Consider the following 27,685-nt stretch of genomic DNA (forward strand, 5'->3'; position numbering starts at 1 on the left):
GGGTCACTGGCAGCAATGGGGGTCACTGGCAGCAATGGGTGGCACTGGCAGCACTGGGAATGCACTGTCAGCACTGTGTGGCACTGGCAGCAGTGGGTGGCACTGTCAGCAATGGGGGGCACTGGCATCAATGGGGGGCACTGGCATCAATGGGGGGCACTGTCAGCAATGGGGGGCACTGGCAGCAATGGGGGGCACTGGCAGCAGTGGGTGGCACTGTCAGCAATGGGGGGCACTGGCAGCAATGGGGGGCACTGGCAGCAGTGGGTGGCACTGTCAGCAATGGGGGGCACTGTCAGCAATGGGGATGCACTGGCATCAATGGGTGGCACTGGCATCAATGGGGGGCACTGTCAGCGTGGTGGGCAGCACCGAGGGCAGCACCAGCAGGGCCGGGCAGGGTCAGTGCTGTGCCCCTGGCAGCAGCTCCCTCCAACACCCCCTGGCAGGGCCTGAGGGAGCCCATAAATCAGAGGGGTTTGGGAAAGCTGCAAAGGGCAGCCCCAGAGACAGCAGAACTGTGCTCAGAGCCAAGCAGCAGCCATGGGATTGGGCAGCAGAAAAATTATTTAAACTGTAGAAAAGCAAGGACAAATAGAACAATGGTCTGTGCATTAATGCTTGTCTAGAATAACTCCCCAAGGTGCTGAAAAGTTTATCTAGTGAGATATTAGTGAGTTCTGAGCCTAATAATGGAGTTTTATCTGCTGCCTAAGATATGAGCAGATGACACCTTCCCATTTTCATATCCATGTAATGAGACTGATGCTGAAAAATAAAACATCTCAAGGCACGTTCCCCAACAGTCCCACCCTGTTTGTGGTTTGTAAATAGGCCCTGGCCAACGATAGGGCTCGGTGGGCATGGCAGGGCTGAGCTGGTGGGGCATCCTCAAGAGGCTCCTGCAGCCCCTTTGCAGCTCCTGCAGCCCCAGTGCAGCTCCTGCAGCCCCAGTGCAGCTCCTGCATCAGGCCCTTCCCTGCACAGACTCCCCTCACTGCTCACACCCTGTCTAACCTGCTGCTGTCCCAGCAGGCAGTTTTGGCAGGGGAGGGATTTGCTGCCTCTCCAACAGAGCAAAGTTTCAGACCAGGCAGGAGGTGCTGGCACAAAGGGACAGTCGTGTGCCAGGGCCTGGGTGCCCTGCCTGGCCCAGGGGGTGCAGAGGGCAGTGCCAGGCCCCCAGAGCCACCCCTGTCCCCACAGCAGGGACACGGGGACAGCTGTGCTGGTGCCCTCACCCTGATCCAAGGGTGCTGTCACTCCAGTGAGCCCCCCGAGGGAACGAGGGTGGAGTGTCCTTCTGTCCAGCGTCACACGAGGGCTGAAGTCCCCAAACAGAGAAGGAGGCGCGGCCTGGAGCTGGTGTTGCCCCTGGGCAGTGCCAGCGCCAGCCGGGGTTCGGTGTCTCAGGGCTGCAGCAGCAGCAGCTCCCAGCTCCCCTCTGGCCTCGGTGGCAGTTCCAGCCCCGGGCACTCGGTCCCAGGGCTCACTCTCGTGTTCCACCAGCCCACCAGGCCCCCAGCAGCTCGGACCCAGCTCTGATGTCCGTGAGGGGCTGGAGGCACACGTGAACCTGGATGTCCTGGTGTGAAGTCAGGGCGCGGGGGTCTCCCTGCCGGGCTGGGCTGTGAACGGGCCATCTCACAAGCACTCCGTTATCCCCCTCAGATATCCCAGAAACTTCAAGGGAGCGTTATTCTGCTCTTCCTCCCGCTCCTGGTGCCCTGCTGAAGCTCAGCCGTGCAGGCGGTGTCCGGTGACACGAGGTGTTTATCGCAGCAGTGCCCATTTCCCCGCAGTCCGTGCCAGTCCCGTGGGAGCCGCGTTGTCCCCGTGTCGCTGCCGGCCACTCGCAGCGCCTGCCAGGGCCCCGAACGCGGGGATGTTCCCGGTGCTCGGTGTCCGGGTCCGGTGCGGGCTGGGGCTGAGATCCGCGGGGGGAGAGGCTGAAGGGCCCGTATGGCGCTCGCTGCCGCCCGTCTGCTCCCGGCCCCGCCGCGCCGCGCCTGCCGCCGCAGCGTCTGCCCGCCCGCAGGCAGCTGTGCCGAGCCGAGCCGAGCCGAGCCTGGCTGCGGGGGCTGAGTGCCGGGACACCCTGTGCTGTCCTGTCCTGTTCTGTCCTATGCTATCCTGTCCTGTCCTATCCTAACCTATCCCGTCCTAATCCTATCCTGTCCTGTCCTGTCCTGTCCTGTCCTATCCTATCCTATCCTATCCTAATCCTATCCTATCCTATCCTATCCTATCCTATCCTATCCTGTCCTGTCCTGTCCTGTCCTATCCTATCCTATCCTATCCTATCCTATCCTATCCTAATCCTATCCTATCCTATCCTGGTCTGTCCTGTCCTGTCCTGTCCTGTCCTATCCTATCCTAATCCTATCCTATCCTATCCTATCCTATCCTATCCTAATCCTATCCTATCCTGTCCTGTCCTGTCCTGTCCTATCCTAATCCTATCCTATCCTAATCCTATCCTATCCTATCCTATCCTATCCTATCCTGGTCTGTCCTGTCCTGTCCTGTCCTATCCTATCCTATCCTATCCTGTCCTGTCCTGTCCTGTCCTGTCCTATCCTATCCTATCCTATCCTATCCTAATCCTATCCTATCCTATCCTGGTCTGTCCTGTCCTGTCCTATCCTATCCTATCCTTATCCTATCCTAATCCTATCCTATCCTATCCCCACCCCCATCGTCTCCATCCTCACCCCCATCCCACCCCCATCCCCATCCCCATCCCGTCCCCGTCCCCATCCCCGTCCCCGTCCCGTCCCGTCCCCATTCCCATTCCAATCCCCATCCCCGTCCCATCCCATCCCATCCCATCCCATCCCATCCCATCCCATCCCATCCCATCCCATCCCATCCCATCCCATCCCATCCCATCCCATCCCATCCCATCCCATCCCATCCCCGCCCGCTGTACCTGCCTCCGCCGCGGGCGCGGAGCGGGGCGGAGCGGCCGGAGCCGGGAGTGGGGCCGGGAGCGGAGCCGGGAGCGGAGCTGGGAGCGGAGCCCGGTGCCGGGGGCCGCCGCGCCCCCTCGCAGCCGCCGCCGCGCGTCAGCGCCCGTCACGGCCCGTCAGCGGCGGCGGGTGACGGCAGCGCCGGGGGAGCGGCCCGGGACCGGGGGGAGGCTGCCGGCGGGCGGGGGCGGCCCCGGGCTGACCCGCGTGCTCCCGGGCTGACCCGCTCCTTCCCGGGCTGACCCGCTCCCTCCCGGGCTGACCCGCTCCTTCCCGGGCTGACCCGCGTGCTCCCGGGCTGACCCGCTCCTTCCCGGGCTGACCCGCTCCTTCCCGGGCTGACCCGCTCCCACCCGGGCTGACCCGCTCCTTACCGGGCTGACCCGCGTGCTCCCGGGCTGACCCGCTCCTTCCCGGGCTGACCCGCTCCTTCCCGGGCTGACCCGCTCCTTCCCGGGCTGACCCGCTTCCCTCCGGGCTGACCCGCGTGCTCCCGGGCTGACCCGCTCCTTCCCGGGCTGACCCGCTCCTTCCCGGGCTGACCCGCTCCCTCCCGGGCTGACCCGCTCCTTCCCGGGCTGACCCGCGTGCTCCCGGGCTGACCCGCTCCTTCCCGGGCTGACCCGCTCCTTCCCGGGCTGACCCGCTCCCTCCCGGGCTGACCCGCTCCTTCCCGGGCTGACCCGCGTGCTCCCGGGCTGACCCGCTCCTTCCCGGGCTGACCCGCTCCTTCCCGGGCTGACCCGCTCCTTCCCGGGCTGACCCGCTCCTTACCGGGCTGACCCGCGTGCTCCCGGGCTGACCCGCTCCTTCCCGGGCTGACCCGCGTGCTCCCGGGCTGACCCGCTCCTTCCCGGGCTGACCCGCGTGCTCCCGGGCTGACCCGCTCCTTCCCGGGCTGACCCGCTCCATCCCGGGCTGACCCGCTCCTTCCCGGGCTGACCCGCTCCCTCCCGGGCCGACCTGTTCCCTCCCGGGCTGACCCGCTCCCTCCCGGGCTGACCCGCTCCCTCCCGGGCTGACCCGCTCCTTCCCGGCCTGACCCGCTCCTTCCCGGGCTGTCCCGCTCCTTCCCGGGCTGTCCCGCTCCTTCCCGGGCTGTCCCGCTCCCTCCCGGACTGACCCGCTCCTTCCCGGGCTGCCCCGCTCCATCCCGGGCTGACCCGCTCCCTCCCAGGCTGACCCGCTCCCTCCCGGGCTCTTCCTCTGTCCCCTCTGCGCTGTCCCACTCATCCCAGGCTGTCCCTCTGTCCCCTCTGTCCCTCTGTCCCCTCTGTGCTGCCTCGCTCATCCCGGGCTGTCCCGCTGTCCCTCTGTCCCCTCTGCGCTGTCCCGCTCATCCCAGGCTGTCCCTCTGTCCCCTCTGTCCCTCTGTCCCCTCTGTCCCTCTGTCCCCTCTGTGCTGCCCCGCTCATCCCGGGCTGTCCCTCTGTCCCTCTGTCCCCTCTGCTGCCTCGCTCATCCCGGGCTGTCCCGCTGTCCCTCTGTCCCCTCTGTCCCCTCTGTCCCTCTGTCCCCTCTGTGCTGTCCCGTTCATCCCGGGCTGTCCCTCTGTCCCCTCCGGGCTCTCCCCCGCCGCCGCTCAGCGCTCCCGCATAGCCGAGGACTGGGGAGTGGTCTGTGTTTTGATTTGAGGGGGGGTTTTTTGGGTTTTTTTGTTTGTTTGGTTTGGTTTGGGTTTAGTTTGGTTTTTCCCACCCACCACTCACCCCCCGATGTTCCATCACCACTCTGGTTCAGGGAGCATTCCTGCTGGAAGTGTTGGACCGGCTCCAGCCCTGGCTCTGGGGAGCTCAGCCTGGAGCAAAGGAGGCTCAGGGGGCCCCTGTGGCTCTGCACAGCTCCTGCCAGGAGGGCACAGCCGGGGGGTCAGGCTGTGCTCCGGGGAACAGGGACAGGGAACAGCCTCAGGCTGGGTCAGGGCAAGTTCCTTTCAGATATTGCAGAAAATTTCTTCCCTGAAAGCGCTGTCAGCCCTGACACAGCTGCCTGGGGCAGTGGTGGAGTCCCCATCCTTGAACGGATTTTAAACCCCCATCCTCGAATGGATTTGAAACCTGTGTGCATGAGGCACGTGGGGACCGGGGTCAGTGGTGACCTCAGCAGTGCTTGGGGACTGGTTGGACTCGATGGTGAAAGCTTTTCCAACCCCAACAATGCCGTGATTCCCTGATTTTGGGATCCCACGGGCCCAGCCCTGCCCAGGGTGCAGCTGCTCCCCTCTGTGACGAGGAGCGCATGGCTGGGTTTGATGTCAGACACGCGTCCCCTGCGTGCAACCGATCCCAGCAAACAGACTATTTAAAGTGCCTGCTGAAGTTTCCTTACATAAAACATCTCCAGACTCGCCCCCCACGCACACACGCTCACACAGGCGTCGTTGGGTTTTTAGCTTGGCAGCATTCTCCTAACAGGCTTGGCAATGCTGAAAGCAGTAACTACGCTGCAGAGTCTGTTACAGCTCCTCATGCTACGCACTCCTGAACTCCTGCTGGCTGACAGGCTGCCAGCCAGGCTGCAAGAATGGGAAAGCAGCCCCCAAACCGTCCCAGGAACAGCACAGCCCCCCTGGCTGCAGGTGGGGCGGGGAAGGATCGGGGACAGGCAGCCCAGCCCCACAGGGACAGACGGACAGAGCTGCCCCATTCCCGCTCCTCCAGCAGATTACAGGGACACAGCTGCACTGTCCCTCTGGAATTCACGTGCAGCTGCCCCTGGGTGCCCTCGAGCCCCGCAGGAGCACCAGGAGGGGGTCCCAGGGCCAGCTCTGCCCACGGTGCTGGGGAGGCGTCCAGGGTCTGCACTGGCCATCGCCCGCTGCTGTGGGAATGCTCTCAGGGACTGTCTCTGCCCCAGGCTCTGGAAAACCCCCAAAACACAGAGCTCAACTGATGTATTTGTGCCACAAACAGTCAAAAATAGCATAATTGCCCATTGTTTTCTCTGTATTTTGGGAATTACTGACACAAGACACAGAAATCTGGAATAATTAACTGCTTTCGTTAAGTGAAATGTATTTTGTTGTTTTGAGTGAAACCCTTCCTCGGCTTGGGAAGGATTTGCTCAATGTATCTGGGGTCCTTCCCCTCGGCAGCATATTCCCTGGAAGACACTGCCAAGCAGGAAAACCAGCACCCACGGAAGCAGGGAGAAGGAGCAGGTTTGCAGCGAGGTCACACAGGGAGGAGCTGCTGGCCCAGCTCCAGATGGACAAGGCTGTCCAGAGGTCCTTGCGCACGCAGAGGGGTCAGTGAGGAGCTCCAAAAGTGGCCCTGGGTCTGCTGGGAGCAGAAGCCAGGGGAGACACTCAACACAAAGCCCAGCATTTTTCCTCCAAGGTGTTTCTCATTGCAGGGGCCTGTGTGAGGTCCTGGGGCTCGGATCAGGAGCCGCATCCCCGGTGCCAAAGCTGCCCGTGCAGAGAGGGGATGCTGGGGACACCACGGCAGCTGTCACCCATCCCGCTGTGCAGTGCAGGTGTGACACAGTGCCCGAGGGGTGTCTGCTCCCTCCAGCCACCCAGGCTGCTCAGTGAGCCGGGCCCCAAACCAGAGGCTGAAGGGCTCCCCATTTTCTGTGGGATTTACGGCTCAAAGGAAACACAGGGGCTGCAGGGAACAGGGAACAGGAGCATCCAGGGGCTGTGGGAATGGGGAACAGGAGCATCCAGGGACTGAGGGGAATGGGGAACAGGGAACGGGCACAGCCAGGGGCTGAGGGGAATGGGAACAGGAGCATCCAGGGGCTGCAGGAATGGGGAACAGGAGCATCCAGGGGCTGTGGGAATGGGGAACAGGAGCATCCAGGGGCTGAGGGGAATGGGCACAGCCAGGGGCTGCAGGGGAAGGGGAACAGGAGCATCCAGGGGCTGAGGGGAACGGGCACACCCTGGAACAGGCACAGCCAGGGGCTGCAGGGAATGGGGAATGGGCACAGCCAGGGGCTGCAGGGAATGGGGAACAGGGAATGGGCACAGCCAGGGACTGCAGGCTGTGGGAACGGGGAATGGGGAACGGGCACAGCCAGGGACTGCAGGGAACGGGGAACAGGAGCATCCAGAGGCTGTGGGAATGGAGAACAGGAGCATCCAGGGGCTGTGGGAATGGGGAACGGGCACAGCCAGGGGCTGCAGGGAATGGGGAACAGGAGCATCCAGGGGCTGTGGGAACGGGGAACAGGGAACGGGCACAGCCAGGGGCTGCAGGGAACGGGGAACGGGAGTATCCAAGGGGCTGAGGGGAATGGGGAACACGGAACGGGCACAGCCAGGGGCTGAGGGAATGGGGAACAGGAGTATCCAAGGACTGTGGGAACGGGGAACGGGCACAGCCAGGGGCTGAGGGGAATGGGCACAGCCAGGGGCTGAGGGGAATGGGGAACAGGAGCATCCAGGGGCTGTGGGAACGGGGAATGGGCACAGCCAGGGGCTGAGGGAATGGGGAACAGGGAACAGGAGTATCCAAGGACTGTGGGAACGGGGAACGGGCACAGCCTGGAACGGGCACAGGGGAACGAAGCCCACGGCCCCACCAGTGAGAGCCTGGCCCGCCCTGCCCCGGGGCTGCAGGGGCCCGTCCTTCCCCTTCGCCCACAGCTTAACAAAGCCATTTTGCAGCGGGGCTGCGAGCCCCGAGGCCTCCCGAAGCGGAGCTATTTTGAGTATTTTCCGCAGCATCTCCGAGCGCTGCTGTGCTCATGACTGGTGGGTGGGAGATGCACGCACGCAGATCCCCGGAGTGTGCCTGCCCAGCCTCCTCCTCCTCCTCCTCCTCCTCCTCCTCCTCCTCCTCCTCCTCCCGGCAGCGGAGCCCGGGCTGAGGCGGCGGCTCAGAGTCCCCAGCAGCCCCGGCTGTCCCGGGCTGTCCCTGCGGGGCTGGGTGGCTGTCCTGGCACCCTGGGTCACACGGTGCCTGTCAGGGGCCGTGTCCCCTGCCCAGGACATGTCCCAGCAAGGGGCTGCTCCAGGGATGGAGGGTTTGCATCCCTCCGTTCCCCCGGACAGGACAGCCTGGTTTGCACAGCACGAGGGTAATTTCTAGAGGAGACCCAGGTGTGTTTTGAATTCATGCTCTGAACCAAGGCCCTGGCAGTGTCCCAGCCAGGTGTGACACTGGGGCTGGAGCAGCCTGGGGCAGTGCAAGGTGTCCCTGCCATGGCAGGGTGGGACACAGTGAGCTGTGAGGTCCCTTCCATCCCAAAACATCCTGCACTCTCGGGTTCTGTGTTGCTGAAATGGCTCCCGAGGTATTAAAAGTCTTTTTCCCAGCCCCGTGACCGAAGAAGTTGAGATTCTTCAGCTCTGCTTTTCAAGGTTGTTTATTTTTCCTTATCTATGACATTCTTTCTCTGACCTGCTGAGATCTGTCAGGCAGGTTGGGTTGTGGCACAGTCCCTGCCCTTGGGGTGGTGTTGGCTTTTTATACTAAGAACTACGAAATTATTTACAATAATTTCCAATACCCATCACCTATGTTAGACAGTCTGCCTCTACTCTAAACCAATCCAGAAGTGTCACCATCACAGCAGAAGATGGAGGACAAGAAGAAGAAGAAGAAGAAGAAGAAGGAGAAGGACAGGACACACCCAGATTCCTCCATCTTGCCTCTTGAACCCCCATTCTACATCCCCAAAATTCTACTTTTTCGCCCTGTGACAAATTAACCATCATTCTACTCAAACCCTTGTGGCTTGTGAACCTTCACACCAAATTGGGAATTGTTTCCATGGGCTAAAATGGAAGGCACAGGTGTCTGTGACTCCATGCCAAGGTCTCTGAGCCCCTGCCAGGGTCTGGAATCACCCAGGGCAGCCAGAGCAATGTCCTGGGCTCTGACACTGCAGCTCTGTGATGCTGAGCCCAGGCTATAAAGCACAAGCTCCTCTGTGCAGAGGCTGCTGGCACCTTCCATCCCTGCTGAAGGTCCTGATGACCAGGGACAGAGTGCGAGAGCCCCGAGCTGCACCCTGAGCCCACCCCGGCCTTGCCCAGGCTGCTGACACCTCCTCCACGGGGCAGGGATGTGGCTCAGCGCTGGGCTTGGCAGCACTGATGGGTTCATGGTTGGGCTCTGTGTCTGAGAGGGCTTTTGCACCCCAAGCCCTCCTGTGGCTCTGAGACAGCCCCCAGAGATGGAGCTCAGCACTGTCTGTTTGTCCTGCCGCCCGAGTGTTTGTCCTGCCGCCCGTGTGACAATGCTGCCTCCTGCTAAAAGGCTCACGCTGTGCTGCGGGCCCCAGAAAAGAGAGGGAAAACACAGAGAAAAAACAGCTCCTGAGAGTCATGAGTCTGCAAAACTCGCCGTGTCAGCGATGGCTGCTGTCATTAGGGGGAAATGGCAGGGACAACAAACCCATTAATGCAGCTGTTAATTGGACACAGGACCGTGTGGAGAACGGCGTTTGTAATGACGAGAATAGTTACTAAAATACCATTTTTGCTTTTTAAAATGCCTGACTTCAGTACAGAGTATGGAGGAGTTATGTTTTGAAAAGTTAATTATTTCCAGGAGCCGGGAGGGGCCGGGAGAGGGAACCGGGAGGGACCGGGAGGGGTTGGGAAGGTTCGGGAGGGGTCGGGAAGAGGAACTTGGAGGGTTCGGGAGGAGTCGTCCCGGTGCCGCTCCTGCTCCCGGCGGGGCTGAAGGCGGCCGGCAGCCGTGGGAACAGACAGACAGACAGACAGACAGGCAGCGTTCGTGTGCGGACCGAGCGCAGCTGGAGCCGGGCAGGTGTGAGCAGAGAACGGCTCCTACGGCAGGGCAGCACGGGCTGAGAGAGCGCTGGGCTCCGGCTGCTGGGACAGGGATTGATTCCTGCTGGGACAGGGATTCCTGCTGGGACAGGGATTCCTACAGGGACAGGGATTCCTGCTGCAGGGGCAGGGATTCCTACAGGGACAGGGATTGATTCCTGCAGGGACAGTGATTCCTGCAGGGACAGGGATTCCTGCAGGGACAGGGATTCCCCCAGGGACAGGGATTCCCCCAGGGACAGGGATTGATTCCTGCAGGGACAGGGATTCCCCCAGGGACAGGGATTCCCCCAGGGACAGGGATTGATTCCTGCAGGGGCAGTGATTCCTGCAGGGCAGTGATTCCTGCAGGGACAGGGATTCCTGCAGGGCAGTGATTCCTGCAGGGACAGGGATTCCTGCTGGGACAGGGATTCCTGCTGGGACAGGGATTCCCCCAGGGACAGGGATTCCTGCTGGGACAGGGATTGATTCCTGCAGGGACAGGGATTCCTGCTGCAGGGACAGGGATTCCTGCTGCAGGGACAGTGATTCCTGTAGGTGCAGTGATTCCTGCTGCAGGACAGTGATTCCTGCAGGGCAGTGATTCCTGCAGGGACAGTGATTCCTGCTGCAGGGGCAGTGATTCCTGCTGGCACAGTGATTCCTGCAGGGCAGTGTTTCCTGCAGGGCAGTGATTCCTGCTGCAGGGACAGGGATTCCTGCAGGGCAGTGATTCCTGCTGCAGGGACAGGGATTCCTGCAGGGCAGTGATTCCTGCTGCAGGGCAGTGATTCCTGCTGGCACAGTGATTCCTGCAGGGCAGTGATTCCTGCAGGTGCAGTGATTCCTGCTGCAGGGAGCAGCGTGTGCAGGTGTAACGCACTGTGCTGCACACTCCGGCTGTGCCTGGAGCTGCTCCCCAGGGAATTCTGCCCCTCTGCCCCTGTGCTCAGGTGAGAGCCCACCTGCAGAGCTGCCCCAGCCCTGGGCTCCCACAGCAGAGGGACCTGGAGCTGCTGCAGAGAGCCCAGAGGAGCCAGGAGCTGCTGCAGGGCTGGAGCCCCTCTGCTCTGGGGCCAGGCTGGGAGAGCTGGGAATGTTCCCCTGGAGAAGGGAAGGATCCAGGGAGGGCTCAGAGCCCCTGGCAAGGCCTGAAGGGGCTCCAGGAGAGCTGGAGAGGGACTGGGGACAAGGGATGGAGGGACAGGAGCCAGGGAATGGCTCCCAGTGCCAGAGGGCAGGGATGGATGGGACACTGGGAATTGGGAATTCCTGGCTGGGCTGGGATTCCCAGAGCAGCTGAGGCTGCCCCTGGATCCCTGGCAGTGCCCAAGGCCAGGCTGGAGCAGCCTGGGACAGTGGGAGGTGTCCCTGGGATGGGATGGGATGGGATGGGATGGGATGGGATGAGATGGGATGGCATGGCATGGGATCTAAGGTCCCTTCCAGCCCAACCCATTTTGGGATTCCCTGATCCTACAACCACGAGGGTCTCCAAGCTTCAGTTCCTCTTCTCTCCTCTCAGCACTTCTTTGCTGCCAGCCAAGCTCACTGGAATTCAGCACAAGTGTAGGATGGACGCACACCCAGTGGTGCAAAAATGTACACTCACCCTTTCCCAACAATGGAATAATCATGGAGAAACATGCAATTAATCATGCATAGTAAATAATTTAGTCTTTTTTGCAACACATGAAGCACAGTGAGTAAAAAATCAGTGATTTGAGAAGAGTAGTATTAAATAAAACTATGCAAAATGAAGCTCAGCCTGCACACTGAATGGAGGAAAAACTGGGTTTTATTCAATTTTAATTAAATGGGATCTGGTTCTTCAATATGGAAAAACTAGATTAAAACTGAGGCAAAAATTGAATCCCATTAATATTACCAGTAAATAAAAATACATTATTTTTTGGTTGAGGGAGCTTTAATAATAAGAGGCATCATAAAGAGAGAAATCAAAACTGGATTGTACATTCACCAGATTGTTCAATACAAAAGCCAACAAAATTAGCCCATATTGATGTGACAAGCAAGAAGAAATATATTAGTTTCCAGCTCACAACATTCCTCTACAAGGTATCATTGGAAAACCGAGTCAATTTTGATATCAGTCAGATCCCGATTAAATGAGGCCACGCTTGCAGCAGCAGCAGCCCCACGGGCCTGGCCCCTCCAGGAGAGGAAAATGGATTTATTGCAGCCCCTGCCCTGCCCTCCAGCAGGGCCTGGGTGGGCAGGGCTGCCAGGCTGGGGTGGGCAGCGCAGCCACTGCCACCTCTGGGGCTGGAAAGCCCAGGAAAGGTCTTGTTTTAATATTTGCAGTGAGATTTCATGTTTGAAACGATGCTGTGGGTCAGCCTGGATAGTGAGGGCTGTCTGCTGCTTGTCATGGAAGGTGACGTGATCCAGGGATAGAAATATGTGTTTCCAAGGCTCTTCCAGGAAAAGAAAAAAAGAAAAAATTGGGTCCAGGAGAGAGAGTTCCTAATATCCATACCTTAAAAACGTGATACTAAGCAAACAAACTGAAAACCAAATATTTTTTACCTGAAGTGTTTCTGCTGGCTGGGGACAGAGCAAGAGCTGCAAATGGAGAGTGAGGTTCAGGGAATAAGTCAACATTGAAGGAAATATGATAATAATATGAACAACAATATGAACTATATTAGTAACAATAATAGCAGTAATAATAATAGCATTATTATTATTATTATCATTATTACCCTTTATATATATATATATATATATTATTATTATAACCCTTTTTAAGGGTTAGGGTGAAATATTTTAATCAGGTATTCTCTGAGGCATATTATTATATTATATATTATATATTACATATTATATATTACATATTATATATTATATATTATTTATTATTATTATCATTATTACCCTTTATATATATATATATATATATATATATATATTATTATTATAACCCTTTTTAAGGGTTAGGGTGAAATATTTTCATCAGGCATTCTCTGAGGCATATTATTATATATTATATATTATTATTATTATTATATATTATTATTATTATTATTACCCTTTATTATTATTATTATTATTATTATTATTATTATTATTATTATTATTATTATTATTATTATTATTACCCTTTATGTATATATATTATTATTATTATAACCCTCTTTAAGGGTTGGGGTGAAATATTTTCATCAGGCATTCTCTGACAAATGGAAAGTGCCCTGTTGAGTGATCTGCCTAACAAGGCTCCACGCAGGTGTCCAGAGCAGCTCGTGCCTTGCTCTGCCGGGAAGGGCAGAGAATTAAAGGGCTGTGAGGAGGCAGGAGCACCCCGCTGCCTGGACAGCCTCCTTGCCAGTGTAACCTGGTAATTGTGCTGGAGCCTGGCCTCCTCCTTTGCCTCAAATCCTGAAATGTTAATTTTCATCTCTGATTAAGCTGCAGACCAGTCGAGGCTCCTTTTATTAAGTCAGGCAGACTCCTACCTGCTTCCCGAGGGCTAAATTTGGCTGGCAAAGCCATTGTAATATTGTGTAATTAATTTGCCAGTCAAATAATTTCTGCAGGGCTCTAATTTACTTATCTGTCTGCAACACTAATGAATCTCCCAGCTCAGTACTTTAATCATGTTTTCTGCCTTTTTATCTCCTTTTTTAACTCCAACTTTCCTAATTGTTTGCTATGGGCTCATCTGTCACCTGTATTTTGGGGCTGTGTTTGTTCTCACAACAAAAGGCAGCCAAGCACGTGGACTCTGTAGCTCTCCTTCATGGCTGGGAGCTGCTGGAAGCCTTCCTTGCTTTATTCTTCAATTCCAACAAGCAAGAGAGCTGAGTCAGTAAAAATCAAGATGCAAAGATCCAGGAGAAAAAGCCATTTGTATTTGGAGGAGTGAAGGTAGTAACTTCATTCCAGCTCGTGTAACCTGTGTGCAGAACTTCCTAAAGGTCATTCTGAGCACTCTATTGCCTGATTAGTGCCAGTGGGAAATAGGTTTCAAAAAATAGGGATATGACACCTGAGGACACCATTGGTGGCCATGGTGGTGGTGGGTTGATGCTTGGATTCCATTATCTGAAAGCTCTTTTTCAACCTTAACAATTCTTTGATACTTTGAAATGTAACATTGGCAAGTTTTTACTTGCTTAACTTTGCAAATCACAAGTCTGTAGTAATTTTTTGTTTTTCTAACAAATTTATGACATAAAATACTGCAGTAAGTGGCACATTCCTGTAGTGTTAAGTACTTCAGTGTGGTTCCAACACACCAACTCTGATGTTTGTCACTACACAGTTTTCCTGGTCTCTAATGGGAATGTTTTGTGAAGGAGAACAGGAATGCTCAATAAAAGATAAATAATCATACAGAATCACAGAATCCCTGAGGTTGGAAAATCCCTCCAGGATCATGGAGTCCCAGCTGTGCCCATGCCCACCCTGTCCCCAGCCCAGAGCCCTGAGTGCCACCTCCAGAATTCCTGGGACACCTGCAGGGATGGGCACTGCAAACCTCCCTGGGCAGCTGCAATCCCTGAGCCCCCTTTGCATGGGGAAATTCCTGCTGTGCCCACCCTGAGCTGCCCTGGGCCAGCCTGAGGCCGTTCCCTCTGCTCCTGTCCCTGTGCCCTGGGATGATCCCAAATCCCCCCGGCTGTGCCCTCCTGGCAGGAGCTGTGCAGAGCCACAAGGGCCCCCTGAGCCTCCTTTGCTCCAGGATAAGAGGCTGGAATTCAGGTTGGAATTCTGCACCCCCTCGTTTGGATACCTCAAACAAATCGATGATATGGCCATGTGATGAAAGAAAAAGAATCTGATGTATTTAAGTATAAATGGCTGGTGCCAGGTGGGCTCAGGTGTTACAGGAGGTGTCAGACACACCTGGGAGCAGAGACCCACAACTCTGGCATTTCTCCAGGGCTGGATCCACCACATCAATCCTCTCACCTGTTTGTTTTACACCATGGGGCTCTGCTGCTGCACTCTACTGAACGGGAGCGCTGGTTTTCAGAGGGAACTTGGAGTGTGAACATTTAATCCTGGGAACAAGTGCCGTGGTAGGAAGCTGTGCTAGGAGGAAACACAGACTTGTCCATCTGTGTCCTCAGAGCCCTGCTGTGATCCCTGTTCCCATGCAGCCTGGGGACTTGGGAGCAGAGCTCTTGTAGGCTCCACCAGCGTGCACAAGAGTCGCTTGGAAAACAGCGAGTTTATGCTTGGAAAACTCGAGTTTGTGCGTGTGTCTGACGAGAATTGATGAAAAATCAGAAACTTGAGTAGATCAAAGAAAAGCCCGTCCCCAGGGTCTCCCTGAAAGGCTGAGGTTCCCTCCCGAGGTACCAGGAATGAGTTAATCCCACCAAGGAATGCGGAGGGGCTGCCAGATAACAGAGTGACATTGTTTTTCCCTGATGTCAGCACAGAAACCCAAACACAAAGAGGTGAATGTAGTCCTTGGAGGCAGCTGAATGTGGAGCTTGTGCCGGCATCCAGCCGCATTGAAACAAGATGACAAAGTGTTTCCTGGAAGCAGGGGCTGGCTCCGGCCAGCTGGGCCGGCCACCGAGCTGGGGAGGATCAGGGATGTGCCCTGGTGGTGGGGAGGGGATGTGCCCTGGTGGGGAGCTCAGGGATGTGCCCTGGTGGGGAGGATCAGGGATGTGCCATGGTGGGGAGGCTCAGGGATGTGCCATGGTGGGGAGGATCAGGGATGTGCCCTGGTGGGGAGCTCAGGGATGTGCCCTGGTGGGGAGCTCAGGGATGTGCCATGGTGGTGGGGAGGGGATGTGCCATGGTGGGGAGCTCAGGGATGTGCCCTGATGGGGAGCTCAGGGATGTGCCCTGGTGGGGAGGATCAGGGATGTGCCCTGGTGGGGAGCTCAGGGATGTGCCCTGGTGGGGAGGATCAGGGATGTGCCCTGGTGGGGAGGATCAGGGATGTGCAGTGGTAGAAGGGTCAGAGATATGCCCTGGTGGGAAGGATCAGGGATGTGCAGTGGTGGGGAGCTCAGGGCTGTGCCCTGGTGGGAAGGATCAGGGATGTGCCCTGGTGGGGAGCTCAGGGATGTGCCCTGGTGGGGAGGATCAGGGATGTGCCCTCAGGTGTGTGCCATAGTGGGGAGGCTCAGGGATGTGCCATGGTGGGGAGCTCAGGGATGTGACACAGTGGGAAGGCTCAGGGATGTGCCCTCAGGGATGTGCCCTCAGGTGTGTGTCATTCATGGTGAGGAGGCTCAAGGATGTGCCCTGGTGGTGGGGAGCTCAGGGACGTGCCCTCAGGTGTGTGTCATGGTGAGGAGGCTCAGGGATGTGCCCTGGTGGTGGGAAGGCTCAGGGATGTGCCCTCAGGGATGTGCCCTCAGGTGTGTGTCATGGTGAGGAGGCTCAGGGATGTGCCCTGGTGGGAAGTGGGGAGGCTCAGGGATGTGCCCTCAGGGATGTGCCCTCAGGTGTGTGCCATGATGGGGAGGCTCAGGGATGTGCCCTGGTGGGAAGTGGGGAGGCTCAGGGATGTGCCCTCAAGGATGTGCCCTGGTGGCAAGGATCAGGGATGTGATTGTGCCCGGAGCAGGACAGGGCCCCATCCTGCTCCCTGCTGTTTATGAACACACAGCTCTGCTAGGGCTGGAGCTTCACCCCGTAATTCACATCCATCCATGGGCATTTTATTTTCCTTCTTGGTCACCTTATGGCAGCTTATTTTCTCCTGCAGCATCCTAGTGCTGTATCTTTCCTGAATAATTCACCTTTTCTGTGTTTGGTAGGTGATGAGGTCTAGAGGATAGTTAGACCAGGCTAGAAGAGAAGCCTTGTTTCACTTCAGTATAGGCAGCACTTGTATTGCTGCCACAGGGACAGGAATTAAACACTTGCTGATAGGCTCTGGATGTGGAGCTGCTCTTCTCAGCAGACAGAATGTGCTCTGCCTTCATCCACCTCCCAGAGGGGAAGTTCCACAACTGAGTGACTGTCCATCACAGCTGACAAACCCATAACACCATAGTAATGTCTGTATTATTCCTTTTTGGCTATTCCAAACTCTACAGGAAAGTAAACAAAATGAGAAAAAAAACTGAAGAGAAAGATTTAAATTGCTTTGTGTTTTTATTGCAAGGTTGGTATTAGCACCCTTGGCTCAGCCTGGTGAGGAGCCACGGCCACTCTGTACATTAGGTTACACACAAACCAGAGTTTGTAACCAGATCCAGTAACTCCCAGAAAGCAGCTTCTTAAAATCTGGCTGGAAGAAAGTCAAGCCATAAGCACTGTTTTCTGACAGGATGGAAAACCTGAGTGGCCAGGGTTATGGATGTCAAAATGGGAATGGCTGGGTGAGAAGGGCCCTGAGGGATTGGTATTGCTGCTTGTGGGAGAATAAATTGAATTAATTTATTTAATAAATTAAATATAGTATCCAGTATTCCTCCCTGTGAGGGAGGTGAGGTCCTGGTACAGAGCAGCTGGGGCTGCCCCTGGATCCCTGGCAGTGCCCAAGGCCAGGCTGGACCCTGGGGCTGGGAGCACCTGGGACAGTGGGAGGTGTCCCTGCCATGGCAGGGTGGATGGGATGGCATTTAGGGTTTCAAACCCTCTACACCCGAATGGGATGGCATTTAGGGTTTACAAACCCTCTACACCCGGATGGGATGGGATTTAGGGTTTCAAACCCCCCAGGCTGTGAGCTGTGGGGTGGCTGGGCTGCACACCCGAATGGGATGGGATTTAGGGTTTACAAACCCTCTACACACGAATGGGATGGGATTTAGGGTTTCAATGCCCCCAGGCTGTGAGCTGTGGGGTGGCTGGGCTGCACTGAGGGCACGCAGCACTGCCATGGAAATGGCGTTTGGGTTCTGACACCGGCGGCACCGCGCAGCTCCGGTAAAGGCAATGGACGGCGCTGGTTCTGCTGGGTCTCCGCACGGGAACAACGTGTTTGGGTTCCTCTCCGTCAGCACCAGGGCTCCAGACCCGCCGGGTCCTGTCCCCGCTGGGGCATCAGCACCGCGGGCTGCCCCAGGCCCGGGGCTCTGTCTGCGGCTCCCCGCACACGGTCGGGCCGCTGCCGCCCACGGGGCTCCGAGTCTTGGTCCCGGGGCTCCGTGCCCGTGTCCCGGGGCTCCACGGCTGTGTCCCACTCCGTGCCCGTGTCCCGGTGTCGCCGGCGGGGCTCCGTTGCCGTGTCCCGGTGCGGGCGGAGCGCGGTGCCGGCAGAGGGAGTTGTGTGGGGACGGAGCGGGACAGGACCGGCACCAGCACAGGCCGCAGCCCGCCCTCCATTTGGGGGCGCCCAGCGAAAGGCCCTCACAGCCGGGGATGTAGCTCAGTGGTAGAGCGCGCGCTTCGCATGTGTGAGGTCCCGGGTTCAATCCCCGGCATCTCCAGGCGTTCTTTTTTTTCTTTTTTTTTTTTTTTTTTTTTCCCGTCTCCCCGCGCGGCCGCTGGTTCCGCCGGGCCACGCCTGCCCCGCGCCTCCGGCCCGGCCCGGCCCGGTGCTGCTTCCTCCCGCCCGGGAGCCCTGCGGGGAAAATCAAAGCACGGCGGCCACAAAACGCGGCGGCTTCTCCGCCGGCAAAAAGAGAAACTGCATTGGCCGGGAATCGAACCCGGGCCTCCCGCGTGGCAGGCGAGAATTCTACCACTGAACCACCAATGCGCGCTGTGGGAGTGTGTCCCGCCCCTGCCTGAAGGAGCTCAGCAACAGCACCGATGGCATCGACGGCACCGCGCCCACCTGCTTCATTCTGTCCCCCAGCCCCACGCAGCACTTTCCAGCCATCATTTCCAGGGCAAAAAAAGTTTTTAAAAAGTCAGCACTAGCCATTATACCTTGTTCCTCTAAAGGATTAAAAAAACCCTGCAAAAGTGTATAATGCACACACCATACACACCACAGAGTCTGGCCTGGCTGTTGGTTTTGGTCTTGTTCATCTCTCACAGATGCAAGATGTCACTAATGATTATTTCTGTAACAATTTTAAAAACTTTTTTTTCCTCTGCATATTCTTTGAAAACTTCTTTTGTTTCTAAGCATTCTGTTTGTATCAGGGATAAACTAATATTATCCCTTGAATAAGCAAGGAGTGATTTAATGGAAGAACTTCAGGAAATTACAGGTGAAGGTTTCCAAGATTCTTTACCCCTAGCACTATGGTTGGAGTCGATCTTAAAGGTCTTCTCCAACCTAAATGGTGCTGTGATCATTCTTTACATTTAAAAGCTTTCAGATCAAGTCACAAATGTGTATTTTTGTTCCTTTTCCACCCTGGAAGGACTTTGCCAGGGGAGGCCAGCGGTTAAGGGCTCAGAGGCTCAGCTGACCCACAAAGGAGTCATCAGAGTATGCCCACAATGGTCTCTGTGACTTGCCAGGTGATGACATTTCACCACACTGTGCTGTGTGTGGTGATGTCAGCAGTGAGTCCCAGATTGTGCTGTGACATGGCCGTGCTGTGTCCCAAAATAAACTATCAATTTGCCTTGGACATGCTCCCACAAACAGCCACACGTGAGCCAGAGTCCAAGGAAAAGCTGCAACAAGTGCTTCACATCAAGGGAACATGGAGATTTACGTAAAAAAGTGCTGGAGAACAGGGCCTGGACAGGAGGAACAGCTACAACCACCCACCTCGCACAGGTCAGAAGCAGGCGTTTTCTGGCTCAACCTTCTGGCACTGCAGGTCATGTTCCAGTGTCCTGTGCTTGGATGTGCATGGACACCACAAGGTAACAACCCAGCACAGCTCCCTTTCCTTCTCAGCTTCCGCTGCCAGAAGACAACATAGTAAAAACTGTAAGTAATAATTATCATTTAGGCTGTGGCTAACGGTTGGATTAGTCAGCCTAGCAAAACTGTTTTCTCAGACAAACCCGGGACCAAAACCCCACAAGCACTCAGGCAAAAGATTTTCATATTGGGAAGCCCTAACTCCCTGTTTTACAGTGTCTGGGAGTCAGCCACACAGAGGCCTCCCCTCCTGTTCTCCACCTCCTCTCACTGCCGGTGAGCCGGGGCTCTGCCAGGCAGGGACACCTGGCACCATCTGTGCCCAGCAGCTGGGACCAGCAGCGTGCCTCGGAGAGGGGCACGGAGCCAAAGAACCGTGGGCTGGCTGAGCCTGGAGAAGCCCTGGGAGATCACCGGGTCCAAGGGGTCACTCGGCGCTGGCAGGGCACCTCTGATCCCTGTCCCCAGCTGTCCCTCTGCTCTGGGGGGCAGGCAGAGCAGAACGTGCTGGCTGTGCCACAGTTTGGAGAATTATTGCACAGAGGGTCCCACACTGACAGACTGGGCACTGCCTGTTCCCAGAGCAGAAATGGCAGCTGTCCTTGCACTCATGGTTAGCAACTCACAGAACAGTTTCCCATGTCCCTTGGACTGTTGTGCAAATGCTCAGAACATCTGGGAGTGTTGGCTGAGGTCCTGCAGGGAATTCTGTCACCAGGAGGGGTTTGGGACTCCCAGGCCTCCCTGGGGCCCAATGTCACCCCAGGACATGCTCTGGGAACCCGTTCCTAAGCTGAGTGAGCCAGGCTCACACTTGGCTTCCCTCAGAACTGACTGGGAGCAGGAGGGTGCTGAACGGGGCAGAAATCGACACCTGCAATATGAGAAATGGTGCTCCAGAGCCTCAGAACTGCAGAAAATCTCACAGGGTCAGTTCAGCTGAGTAGGGATCAGAACCCTACTCCAACAGAACAAGGAGTTCTAAGGGGTTCCTTGCCTTAGTTGTTACAATGGCTGGGAGAGTATTCCCTGCCAAGCTGCAGTGCAGAGGGATCTGTTCTGTGTGCCCCAATGGACACAGCACTGTGGCAGCAAGCCCAGAGCAGGTCACAGAGTTGGTGAGGGGACTGGAGCTCCCTGCGAGCCTGAGAAAGCTGGGCCTGTTCAGCCTGGAGGGGAGCAGCCTCTGGGGACACCCCAACCCCTAACCCTAAACCCTACACCCTGAGGGACACCTAAACCCCTAACCCTAAAACCTGAGGGACACCTCACAGTCCTTTGCAGTGTCTGAAGGGGTGTACAGCAGAGCCAGAGAGGGACCCTTCACCAGGAGCTGCAGGGAGAGGGCAACGGGGAATGGCTTCACACTGACAGAGGGGAAATGTAGGTTGGATATGTGGAATAAATCCTTCTCTGGCGCAGGTTCCCACAGAAGCTGTGGCTGCCCCTGGATCCCTGGCAGTGCCCAAGGCCAGGCTGGACACTGGGGCTGGGAGCACCTGGGACAGTGGAAGGTGTCCCTGCTTCTGGCTGAGGCCTGACAGGGCAGAGCCCAGGAGCTTCAGGTGTTCCCGCTGTGCCCCTCTGAGGAGGATGCTGCAGCTCAGGGCCACCCGCAGCCTCTCTCCCCAAGTTCAGCTGGTGCACTGTGACAGGAACAAGGCTGGGTTCATAGGCAGTGGTAAATCCACTCAAATCAAGCCTAAAAGTGCAGGTGTGGCTTACCTGGGGTGTGGCAGTGGGTATTGTTGCTTCCCTCCTGCCTGCTGGCTTGGACACGTGCTCCCCTGTCTCGTGGAGGGACTGTGCAGTCATCCCATATAAAATGGGCGTTGCACTGATCTTTGTCCTGGCACATGAAAATGGGAAGTGTGATGGCACAGCTGTACCTGTGCCGCTGGCTCTGGTCCACCTCCTCATGTGGAGCTGTATTAAACCATGTAACACCTGAAGGAGCAGCTGAGGGAGCTGGGAAGGGGCTCAGCCTGGAGAAAAGGGGGATCAGGGAGGACCCTGTGGCTCTGCACAGCTCCTGCCAGGAGGGGACAGCCAGGGGATTTGGGATCATCCCAGGGAACAGGGACAGGAGCAGAGGGAACGGCCTCAGGATGGGCCAGAGCAGGCTCAAGGTAGACATCAGGTTGAAAATTTTTAGAAATCCAGGAAGAATTTTTCACAAAAGTGTGGTCAGGCCTTGGCAGGGCTGCCCAGGGAGGTTTGGAGTGCCCATCCCTGGAGGTGTCCCAGGAATTCCACAATGTGGAACTCAGGGCTCTGTGCTGGGGACAAGGCAGGCATAGGGCACAGCTGGGATTTGGTGGTCTTGGAGGCTTTTTCCAACCTTAGGGATTCTGTGATTCTCTAAATGGAGATCTTAGAAATAAAGCCCAATGAGTAAATCAGAGCACCATGAAGCACAGCAAACCTCTGTGTAAGAACCAGCTGGTGTTTCACTAACTCACACACCAGGCAAGCCCAGTCAAGACTTCCAAAGCACTGAAGATAAGAAGAGGCCTTGCAAAATGGCTTCTCAAAGCCTCTCCATAAAGGTTTCCCAAGCGTGTTCCTGTCTCCTCTTCCGGAGTGCAGAGAAATTGCTCCATCCCCGGCGAGTTCTCCGCTGAGTGGAGCACATGCACATCAACTCGATTTTAACAGGTCACGGAATAAGCTGGGCATTTAAAAATATCCACCTACCCAAAAGGACAAATGAATCCGTGCTGTGGAGCCCTCAGCAAAGATGGTTGGAACAAAACAAACAAAACAATCCTGGTAATCTTTTAGGGGAGACTTATAATGTAGAACAACTTGTCAGTGCGGGTTAAAGTTTTAAGGCCTAGCAATTTTGACAGCGTCCCTTTGAGCACAGCGAGCGCGCGGGGACGAGCAGGACAGCAAAAGGTCACTTGGTCACACATATCTGCTGCCTCTCTGAAGTTTAGCTCAAGACCCACCAGGCACGTCCCAATTAATTATTTAAATCTGCAGGGAGAAATATTTCAGTAGATGAAAAAGCATAATCTGAAATTCTGGGGAAGGTACAGGATGGCTGGCATGGTGCTGAGGGAAAATGGGGCGAGATATCCCTGCCACAGGACACAGAAGAGCCACTCCCATCCAGGAATGCTGATTGCTCCAGATACCAGCCTCTCAGGGATTTTCCAATATCCTTTCTTTTTCAATGGAATCGTTCTGGATCACAAAAGGTCACTGAAACCAAATTGACAATGATACATGTGGTTATTTAAAATAACTCTTCCCGGCACAATTATTGATGATGTTGCTGGCAATCTGTAAGTTCCTTATAAATGCATGGACACCCTGAAACTGTTCATCCCAGATCCTGCCTAAAGTGTCCCAAAGGAAAGCCATCAGGCAGGCAATGCTGGGGAAATGGGCACTGGAAACAAACAGGAGACTCAAATCCTGGATTTATTCATTACAGGATACCAGGCTGGGAATTTTAAAAAGTCACTGTATGTGTCTTTGAACAGGTTTTCTAAGCTTTTCCTAATCAATTCAATGGAGAAAATACCTGGATAAACAGCAGACATGTACAGTCCCAGGGCTGGTTTTCATCTGTCATTGTCTGAGAGAAAAAAATAATACAGCACAAATTCTGAAGAGCCTTTTGCCTTGCTTTTGCTGAATACAGTTTCTCACTCCAGCACATGTACAGAAAATAAATTTAATAGGTTTTTCTTTTCATATTTCCTGCCACAACAAAGCTCCTTAAACGTTTAAAGAGAAAATAACTACTCTTGACTAGTCCAAGCAGTCTGGCTTTCTAAAAGATACTGTCCTCCTTCTTTTCTTTACCAACGAATTCACATTGTCCACCAGACCTAGCTGGGCCATTTGCCCCAGAAAAACACGGATGCTCCACATCCCTTCCTTCCATTCCCTCCTGTGTTGCCATTGCAGGGAGAGGCCAATTAATTACGGTGTTTGTTCTGCCACCAAGAACGTGACCCGTGACCTTATTCTTTTAAAGCTGCAATTCTTGCACTTGTTTCTGTGGCTCAGCCCTGGTGCGGGATCTCGATGGGACAGCCAACAATCAGACATAATTACAGTGATAACACACCGTAACAGGAAAACCAGCCCCTTTCTCTCCCTCAGAGCGCTGGATTTATCTGCTGCAGGGCAGGGGAACACCTGAGCAGCAGCAGCAGCAGCAGCAGCAGCAGCACATCCTGCTGGGCGGTGAGCTGAGCACGGGGAAAGCCATGGGCTGCACCTGCAGTGACACCCGACACCCCCGGGCCGAGACGGGAATGATTGCAATGCCTCACCACAGCCACCACCGGGCACTTGCATTTTCCATCGGCAGGACCTACCCTGGATCCTGCTGGAAAAATCCCAGCAGAGAAATTCTGCATCTGTTTCTGTCCCTTTGTCTCAGCTCTCCTGCAACTGTCACCACCCTTGCTCCTCACAAAGACATTTTCCTCAAGACAGATTAGCAGAAAACATATTTGTGAACGTATGAACAGATTTTCTTCTTATGATACATAACTTTGGCATGCAGTCAGGAAACGATGATGATCTTTTTCCCCATCTTCCCTTGCTAATGAAGAGAAACTGCCTCTGGGGTTGAGGACAAAAGGTGAACTCTCCCTGCACACAATTTACACCTGCTGAGCACATGATTTCGGGCATCTGAAATTCCTGTCTTGGCAGGTGTCCCGGGGACCAAGCCACACGCACGGAGACTTACTCTGGAGGTAATATTTTCATCCAGGCATTAAATAAAAAACAGACTTGAGAGGGATGAAATTTGCAATACTTTCAGGCATCTCATTTTTTTACTTAACCTTGTAAAATTCTTTCACTCTTCAAACTTATGAAGCCCAATGTTAAACAATCAGTAACGAAGATAAAAAGACTCTAGTAGTTGAACAGAAGCCTACAGTAGGGGAGGGAGCGGCCCATCCCTGTTTATTGGTAGCTGCACTGTGAAGGTGAGGAGAACCTTCCCTAGAAAGTGAGACTGCTTGCGATCTTTATGAAGTTTTCACTTTCCCTTTATGAGGAGAGTAGTACAATGCTCTCATTTTCTTCCCCCTTCAATATTTTGCAGGTAGGAAAAAGCTGATGAGACACAGCAGTACTGGGGTGCACAAAAGGATCACTTGGAAACCGGCCATAGATACATTTTGCACTCAAAAACTGCCCTGTATCAATCAAAATTTGTCATACATGAACACTGACAGTGCAGCTACATGTGGGTAGACAACCACTTTGAGGGGTGGGAAGAAAGGGGATTCTCCTAGCTCTAACAAATATTTGTTAGAGATGGATGAAACAACATCTAGTGCCATCTTGGAACACATATATGGGGTAGGCATATACATCCAGAATTTGTGTGTTGGGTCATGATGAAATTATTTGCCAGAAAAAGCATATTAATCCTTTTTTTTTTTTTAAATTTTATTTTATTTGTATCCCAATTATTCTTCCTTTGTGCTCCAAACACCACACACCTTAAAACCATATCCTTAGAAAACAATGAATCATTGTCTGGTCTTTTCCCTTCTATTTTCAATTCTTTCTCTTCAGTTGACAGCTTCTAAGCCAGAGTATCTTCTAATTCCAGCTGCCACTCAAGATCTTAGCTCCTTTTAAGAGCACTAATGTTCCTGGGATAAACACTGCTCTCCCATCACCCATCCCCAGTGACTGAATATCACTGACTTTGCAGAACTCACGAAACCCAATCCTTGCAGTTGTTTACTGACTGGAAATGACACCCAGACAGCTGAAGACCACGATCATCTGCGCGGGCGGCGGAGCCGGGCCCCACGCGTGGGCCGCAGGCCTCCGGTACCGCCTCCGGTACCGCCACGGGCGCGGTCCCGGGGAGGGGCCGCCATGGGCGGCGACCCCCATCACGCAAGGCCGGGGATGAGGAGGCCGCAGCGGGCCCCTCCCCGCGGGCCCAGGCCGCAGCGGCGGCGCTCCCGCGGCCTTGGCGGGGCAGCCGCGGCCCCGGGCGGGGAGCAGGGCGGGGAGGCGCCGGCGGTGTTCGAGGCGGAGCTCGGGGGAGCCCGGCTGGCTGCTGCAGGCGGAGGGCGGGCAGGGAGAGAGCCGCCCTCGCTGATCTCCTCCCGCGGCCGGCGAGCAGCCCGCAGAGGGACGCGGGCTCCCGGCGCTCCGCAGTAAGTGCCTCTCGGGTCCGGCTCAGCGGGGTCCGAGCCGCGGCGGGCGGGATGAGGGAGCGGGGCCGGCCCGGACGCGCGGGTGGAGCGCCTTGAACACCGCAGTGCTTTTATTATAAACGCGTATCAAACGCATCCTGCCTGCCTGCCCTCCACATGCTGCCCTGCTGCCCAGAGCAGCTGGGACTGCCCCTGGATCCCTGGCCGTGCCCCAGGCCAGGCTGGACACTGGGGCTGGGAGCACCTGGGACAGGGGAAGGTGTCCCTGCCCATGGCAGGGTGGGACCGGAGCATCTTTAAGGTCTCTCCGCACCCGAACCATTCTGGGATTTTATCATTCCCTGTGGAAGGCTCAAGAACAGCACGGGTGGATGGGATGTTGGGAAGAAATCCTTCCTGTGAGGGTGGGCAGGCCCTGGCACAGGGTGCCCAGAGCAGCTGGGGCTGCCCCTGCATCCCTGGCAGTGCCCAAGGCCAGGCTGGACACTGGGGCTGGGAGCACCTGGGACAGGGGAAGGTGTCCCTGCCATGGCAGGGTGGCACTGGATGGGCTTTAAGGTCCCTTCCAACCCACACCATTCAATGACTCTATGATCTTATATAGCAGCTTTCACTACCAAGTGCTCTCAGCCTTCTCCCCCTGTTTTATTTAAGCTTTTGGATGGGAAAAAAAAACCCAAAAAACAAAAAAAAGGAGAGTGTGGCAGTTTTACAGAAGTGGTGCAGAGCCCCTGGCAGCTGTCCTGTGTGTGGGTCATCCCGAAGAATGTCCCACAACAAGAGGTCCAGCCTTAGTGTCTCCCTATCAGGACAGCTGCTGTGTGCCTGTAGGTATCCATATATAATAAATAAGGAGGTTGCAGAGCTCATTAACTATATTTTTTTTCCTTGGCTGGAGCTGACAGAAATAATATCTCCCATTATAAAAAAGCCCCCAAATTCTTGGTAAGAAATAGCACAGCTGTAATTATACTGAACTTTGTAAAATGAAAGTAAGTTATTACTTCCGCTGAACGTACTCGTGGGACTATTGCTTGGTGTCCTAAACTTCTCTGAGTTCTTACCTCTGTTAAGCAGTCAGTGAATGTTTGTAAGCCTAATTCTACAGGAAAAGATGTAAATGTGTGTGTGGAGAGCTTGGGCTCCAAAGCAGCCACATTTACTTCCTCCTTGATGTACTCTGGTGAACAGGTAGTACAGGTGTGCTGAGAGCAGCTCCTTTCACCTGCTGGGAAGTAGGGGCTCCCCTCCAAAGGATTTGCATTTTCTTCTCTTCCCTGCTCCTTTCCTTCTTTTCTTTTCCTTGCTTATTCTTGGTTACAGTTCTTCAGGAATTTTCAGTGATGGGCAGTGACTGATTAGCCAGTAAATACTTGGTCTGATAGTTCAGGATCTGTCTGTGTTAATATGTAAAGCAAAGTCCAGTATTGCCCCTTCAATAGCAATAACCAGAATATTATTCATTTTAACATTAGGCATTAGGAGCTTACTTAGTCTAAAGTTGGATGGAAGTTTTGGGTAGACAGAAGTGTGCATAAAAAACGATTCACACCCCTTGTATCTAATTGGTAGCCTTATTTTGGTTGTGCATGTATATGGATTTACACTTTGTTTTGCTTAATTATGTGTGTGCACAGGAGCACAGTAATAATAACAAGGTTGTGAGCTGGACCTTGCTGCATAATGTAGTATTTTCTCTAGAGATCCATTTCTACCTGCTGGCTGTCCCCGACAGGAATTGAGGAAGCTGGCAGGATGTGGTCAGTGCAGAGGCCATTCATGCAGAGCAGTTTTCCAAAGGACAGCTCCTGCAGGTTCCTTGCTGCTGCCTGCTTTGTCTCCACACAAGTCTCTGCAGGCTTTAGCAAACATTTGAAAGAAATGTGGGTTTTCTGCTGTCAGTCTGCAGTTGTGACTTTCACCTTCCACTCGTAGCTGATGGTTTCAAAACAGGGCTTGGCATTTGCAAGTAGCTCAGTTAGGCAACATCTTCCTTGTGCTGGTGCTTGTTTGTGTGCTGGCAAATGGGGCCTGGGGAGTTATTTTGCCTTTTTATGGGCTGGAGGTGGCACTCAGGGCTCTGGGCTGGGGACAGGGTGGG

General features: G+C 54.9%; 1 protein-coding gene, 1 long non-coding RNA gene and 2 other non-coding genes across 5 annotated transcripts in view; 2 read left to right on the top strand and 2 right to left on the bottom strand.

Annotated features, from left to right (window-relative positions):
- Window positions 1–605: 605 nt before the first annotated feature.
- On the bottom strand, window positions 606–3,111 carry LOC143694544 (uncharacterized). 2 transcript variants are annotated; one of them, XR_013183120.1, is made up of 2 exons: window positions 2,933–3,111; window positions 606–1,927 (listed from the first exon to the last, which is right to left on the bottom strand). It is a non-coding gene; the product is annotated as an uncharacterized LOC143694544 (long non-coding RNA). The 2 variants fall into 2 exon arrangements; XR_013183121.1 differs by having other exon boundaries at window positions 606–1,949.
- Window positions 3,112–18,008: 14,897 nt separating this feature from the next.
- TRNAA-CGC (transfer RNA alanine (anticodon CGC)) lies at window positions 18,009–18,080 on the top strand. Its single transcript has one exon. It is a non-coding gene; the product is annotated as a tRNA-Ala (tRNA).
- Window positions 18,081–18,281: 201 nt separating this feature from the next.
- TRNAG-GCC (transfer RNA glycine (anticodon GCC)) lies at window positions 18,282–18,352 on the bottom strand. Its single transcript has one exon. It is a non-coding gene; the product is annotated as a tRNA-Gly (tRNA).
- A 6,927-nt stretch (window positions 18,353–25,279) lies between these two features.
- GPD2 (glycerol-3-phosphate dehydrogenase 2) overlaps window positions 25,280–27,685 on the top strand; it is a 49,749-nt gene continuing 47,343 nt past the window's right edge. Inside the window, exon 1 of the mRNA XM_077181804.1 lies at window positions 25,280–25,584. The gene's annotated coding sequence lies outside the window, so the exon portion shown is untranslated. The remainder of the gene's footprint in view (window positions 25,585–27,685) is intronic.

Source organism: Agelaius phoeniceus, chromosome 7 (assembly GCF_051311805.1).
Source record: "Agelaius phoeniceus isolate bAgePho1 chromosome 7, bAgePho1.hap1, whole genome shotgun sequence".
Taxonomy (NCBI): Eukaryota; Metazoa; Chordata; class Aves; order Passeriformes; family Icteridae; genus Agelaius; species Agelaius phoeniceus.